Source organism: Octopus bimaculoides, chromosome 6, assembly GCF_001194135.2.
Source record: "Octopus bimaculoides isolate UCB-OBI-ISO-001 chromosome 6, ASM119413v2, whole genome shotgun sequence".
NCBI lineage: Eukaryota > Metazoa > Mollusca > Cephalopoda > Octopoda > Octopodidae > Octopus > Octopus bimaculoides.
In genome coordinates, this window is record NC_068986.1 from 70,841,139 (window position 1) to 70,847,669 (window position 6,531).

Genomic DNA, 6,531 nt, shown 5'->3' on the forward strand with positions numbered 1-6,531 from the left:
ATATATATATATATAATCAAAATTAATCAAAGGACATAACAGTAAAAACTTTTATTTAAATCATCATCAAAATACACTGATAATATCTACAGAAATTAACATATATACATGTAAATAGATAGAAAACAAAGACTGAAAATATTAAGACAATGAATATTCATGTCTAAATATTATATTTATATATTAACAGATATTTATATAGAAATGGAGCACACCTACACAGAGTACAAACACAGAAATCAATGGTTGATTTTTGTAGTTATTATCAGTGTATTTTGATGATTGGCCACGACTATGATTTCACTTGACTTGATGAGTCTTCTCAAGCTCAGCATATCACCAAAGGTCTCGGTCACTAGTCATCACCATGAGGTCTGACAGTTGAAGATCATGCTACCGGCAAAGGCCATGATTATGATTTCACAGGTGCCATTCACATGACACTGGCAAAAATATTTGTATATATACATTCAAAATAAATCCTAACTCAGTTTTAACGATCAGTATTCCAGTTGTTTGATCAACTGAATGATCTACAGGTTAAATTAGTTTTTTTTCCAGCATACAAGTTTAAACTTTTCAGATCGAAATTTACAGATAAAAAAGGTAGATCAACTTATACACAAAGATGACTTTGGAGAACCAAGAATTCCATGTGAACTGCAGCAGGATTTGGGAAGATAGCGAAAATGTTTGAATGTTTACACTATATATTTAAACTACATATTATGTCCACTAGTATGCCCGAAAATACAGTATAGCATAAGTAACAGAGTATCCAACAGACAGTTGTACTCTTTACATAATCTGCAGCGCGAATGAGTTGACTCACTGTGTTACAGGTTGACTCTGTCAATAGCAGGAACAATTTACTTACAGAATTTCTAGCTGTTTAATTTCACACACAAATCAAACCTAGTCTATAGCAGAAGACACTTGTCTAAAGATCTTTGCAGTGGGATCAAGCTCTGGATTTGTGATTGTGAGGCAAACTTCTTAACTATTTGGTCAATGGTGGGAAAACAAATGTAAAATTGGTCTAATATGTAAAAAAAAAAAAAGATTCTAAACAAAGGACTTTTTAGTAAATGAAATAGTGAAATTTTTCAGATTGCCATGTTTACTGTTGCACTATGCATACATGCGTTCTCTCTTCTCTCTTAAATGTTTAAAATGAGTTGTTATTAATAACATTATAGTTTTTCTGATTATTAACTTAATCATAACAGCTGGAGTACATATATATATATTTTTTAATATAGTTGGTTTTGGTTAATTGCATAGCTTCAGTGACTGAAATTCTTATGTAATTAACTGAATTCATTTAGTAATCAATAAATTATGAAAATTTGATATAATTGTAACAGTAAGTCAATGTGACTATTATATATGTATGAGTGATATAACAAAACAAGAATAAACTGGTTTTTACTTCCAATTCATTTTGTTTCATTGAACATTGATCTATTAGGTTGTTTCACATGAAATGTCGCATTTTAAATTACTTGTTATTTCAGTCATTTAAAAACTCAATTATATATACCTTGCATTTAATATTGACTCTTTTTCTTTCCCAACAATATTGGTATACAAAATTCGTACTCACAAACCTCATGAAAATGTTAATAACCAAACTATGTTGAGTGATTTTCTTGTATGAGTACAAATTGGGTCACTCTGCTGCAGGAGCTCTACAGAATATCAAGCCTTTGGTAATGGTTTTGTTGACATCAGAACTGTTCAAAGATGGTTCCAAAGCTCTCGTTCAGGAGATGATTGCCTTGAAAATAAACCAAGGGGTAAGCCAAAATCAGTTATTTGGCATGATGGATTAAATGCTTTGGTTGAACAAAATCCAAGAACAAAGGTTTGAAAAATTTCAACAGAACTCCAAACATCTCGCACAACTGTTTTTATACACCTGTAAAAAATTGGAAAAGTCAAGAAAACAGATAGGTTTGTTCCACATCAACTAAATGAGATTCAAAAAAATAGATGCCTCAAAGAACGTTCCTTTTTGCTTTCTCAAATGGAAAAAGACCATCAAATCGTTACATGTGATGAGAAATGGATACTCTTTGACAACAGCAGGAGAACAGGACAGCAATTAGATGCAGGAGAGTCACCTAAACACTACCCAAACCCACCATTGCACCCTAAAAAGTTAGTGGTTACTGTATGATTGTCTTTTAAGGCAATTTTTCATTATTCATTTTTGCAACAAGGAAAAATGCTATCAGCAACATCGGATTTCCAGGAAATTAATTGTATGCATGAAAAAGAAGTAACCCAGACTAGTGAATAGAGATAGCCCAATTTTGCTCCATAACAATGCACGTCCTCACACTTCTCAAGCTATGGTCCAAAAGTTGCAAAGCCTGAATTATGAGATTTTGCAACATCCTCCCTATTCCCTTGGTATCTCTCCTACTGATCATCACTTATTTAAGCATTTTGAGCTTTTCATAAGCAATAAAACAATCCTAAATAGAGAAAAAGTAATTGAAGCATTTGGACAGTTTATCACAGCAAAAGATGAATTTTTTTTTACTGATGGAATATATGACAAAGAAACGTTGGGTAAATGTCATAAATGAACATGGATCATACTTTGATTAAATAAATCAGTTCTCTAACACTTCTGAAACATTTTATTGTTACCTTTCAAATATGACATTTCATATGAAACAGCTTAATATATATCTTATAAAGTTTACTACAAGCTCAGCAGTGTCGAGTTCATTACTTCACAGGACACAACCAAGACATTCAATTTACTTTCACTTCAAGCTGTTTTATTTTTTTTATCAATCCATTCATCCCTTCCTCCCTCCCTCTATTTCCTCTCCTTCCCCCTCCCTCAATCCATCCATCTATTCACCCATCCATTCATCTTTTTCATTCACTACTCCTAGGAAGGTTTAGGAGTACAGTCCTTAATCTACTTCCACCATATTCCATATAACTCTACTCTTCTCTCCTTCCCATCTCAATACTTGTGTAACAAGGGATTGTACTGGACCAATTGGTATCTGATACACCCTCCATCATCCTACTGTTGTCAGCCACCTCTCCATTTCATGTAGGTTGCTTGTTCTTGACACCCATCTCTTTATTACCACCAACTATTTTTACAACTATCTATTCGTGTAGCTGCCATTACTGTTTCTCTTCCATTACCTTCTGCCATTACTATCTCTCTCTCTCTGTGTCTTCCCCCTCTCTCTCTTTCTTTAATTACTGTCTATCTTTACTGTTTCTTTCTCTCTCTCTCTGTAACCTCTGACATTGCTGTCTGTTGTCTGTTTCTTTCATTACACTCTGCCATGACTCCTGACATTGTTTCATCCACATCTACCACTCTGTCTCCACTGCCATACTCTTGCTTCTTTCTCACTCTCATTCTAGTTCATGTTCTATCCCTATATCTTCAATTCACACAAAATGTGAAATAGTGAAGATTCTTCAGTTTTACAGATTACAAAGCAATATTGGTAGTCATATGATAAAAATGCACTCAGTACACATTATAAAGTGGTTGGCAAAAGAGCAGAGAGACCATGTAGGTGTCAAGAGACCTTTTAGTTTTGTCTTGCCAAGGTATTACAGCCTCATCTCTATTGCTTGTCTCACAATAAACTGCACCTTTTACTCTTTTACTCTTTTACTTGTTTCAGTCATTTGACTGTGACCATGCTAGAGCACTACCTTTAGTCGAGCAAATCGACCCCAGGACTTATTCTTTGTAAGCCTAGTACTTATTCTATCGGTCTCTTTTGCCGAACCACTAAGTTACAGGGATGTAAACACACCAGCATCATCGGTTGTCAAGCGATGTTGGAGAGACAAACACAGACACACAAACATATACACACACATATATATATACATATATACGACGGGCTTCTTTCAGTTTTCCATCTACCAAATCCACTCACAAGGCTTTAGTAGAAGACACTTGCTCAAGGTGCCACGCAGTGGGAATGAACTCAGAACCATGTGGTTGGTAAGCAAGCTACTTACCACACAGCCACTCCTGTGCCTATCTAGAAAAGTAATATAACTCTGAATAAGAATTGGCTGTGGAACTCTAACCAGCCATGCAAGCAGAGAAAGTGGATGTAAAATGATGACAAAGATGATGATGATGATGATGCTGTATCAGCCGGATAATGATTTGACATATCCTCTAAGACATTTTTCTCAGTTACTCAAACTTAGCTTGATTATAAATCAAGCTAAGTTTGAGTAACTGAGAAAAACATCCCCATAGTTAAATTTAGACACTTTGAATTACTTAATGTTGACATTTAGGGTCATATAATTTATCAAAAATCTAGTTGGGTCAATCTCAGGTTATGTTGTTGATAATGAAAAGAACAAAATGCTTAATTAAAGACTATTTTTTTAACAATGAAGATTTATTTATTGAAGAATTTTATTATATAATCCCCAAAATTGGATGAAATGGCACCAGAATTTGAGCTTTGAAAGTCTTAAATGCATTGAAATAGTAAGAATAGCTTGAATATATTTGACTTTTTTAACATGGGTTGTTTTTAAACATGTAGTACTAAAATATGAATCACTTTTATATTAAACTAGGTCTTTAGCCATTGCTATGCTGTTGGTAAAAATATTTGCTTATCATGCACATACCTTCTTTTAATAGTAGATTGTTATATAGTGAAAGCCTTGTTTGTTACCATGGTGACAACACTCTACCTATCTATCAAGCTTTCAAATGTCTGTCTGTATCTGTCTCTGTCTGTCTGTCTGTCTGTCTATCTGTGTCTCTCTCACTGTATTTCTCTCTCAACAACAAACTGTTTTTGTTGAAATAAATCTTAGTTTTATCTTTCACACACACACACACACACACACACACACACACACACACACACACACACACTCTATCTCTCTCTCTCTCACTGAATTTCTCTCTACAACAACAGCCTCACATTATAGTGAAAGTGTTTTTTTAAAGTTTGTGTTGCCTTGACTCTATACTGAAAAATATACACAAACACAGATATAGAAATACACACACACACACACACACACAACCATAAAAATAACTATCTATGTTGTTATGTGATGAAGGTCCTCTTTTTTTTTTGAAGTCTGTGTAGCATTGTGTTAACAGGCTTGCACTTAAAATTCCTATGTTTTTAATCAAAACTTGATAGTTACTATGGTGACAACACTACCTACCCACTTGTCTGTCTGACTGCCTGTCTGTCTGCCTGTCTGTCTATCTATCTATTTATCTATCTATCTTTTTCACACACACACTCTTTCTCTCTTACTATATTTCTTTCTCAGCAACGATTTTTACTCCTCTTTTTCTCCTCCTTTACATATATCTTGTGATGGACAGACAGACGGAGATCAGCTTCTCTTTTGTAATATAAGATATAGAAAAATCCCCAATTTTATGCTACATTTTATAACGTTTTTATTTTACTCAAAATAAGGAGAAAATCTTTTGTAGGTAATTAGAATTAACTTTATTTGTGCCTGCAATTAATTGGACATTTTTACATAGATTTGGTGCTGAACAGATGTTTTGAAAAGTTATGCAAATATCTTGATTTTTACATCTAGATTAAGATTTGTTCAGTTTGATCCTCAATCATCATCATGTCTTATTCTTAGTTTCTACCTTACTGAAATTTAAAACTACACATGAGCGACTAGAAAATAAAAACAAATATATTGCAAAAATCTCATGAATTTTCAGAAGGTCATATAAAGGAGAAGGTCGTAGTGGTGGTAGTGGTGTAAAATGTTAAAATAGTGGAAATTGAATAAATATTAATGAGAGAAGAAACGTCTAAGTCAGGGATGATTGAATGCATTTGGTGCTGGAAAGGAAATCATACAGCACTTGAACAGCATTTACATAATTGATAGAGAACCACAGTAGAAACTTAGAAAAATCAGAACAATAGTACTGCCAGTAAGCTTGGTTATAACATCGAAAAATAAATATTAAAAAAAACATCCAAAAATGTTACCACCTCGTCCCACGTCTTCCTAGATCTACACTTGTCGAAAGAGTAGACCCAAAAAGACATGAGACAAAATGGTCAGATATGATTTTCAGATGTTGAGACCCATGGAGGCAATGACAAGTAAGTAAGACTTTGCTGATTTGCTGTGCTTGAGAAGACGGGTGTCAAGCTAAGTGAATCATGATCATTGCCAGTATTGGTGACACATAAAAGGCACCTGTGCCAGTGACATGTAAAAGGTACGCATGCCGGTGACATGTAAAAAACACCCAGTACACTCTGTAAAGTGGTTGGCATTAGGAAGGGTATCCAGCCATAGAAACCAAGCCAAAACAGACAACTCTAGCCTGGTGCAGTTCTCTGGTTTACCAGTCCCAGTCAAACTGTCTAACGCATGCTAGCATGGAAAATGGACGTTAAATGATGGTGGTGGTGGTGATGATGATGATGATGATGATGATGATGATGAAGAACTACTCTTAGTTTAAAAATAGATTCCTAGTTTGAATCCATC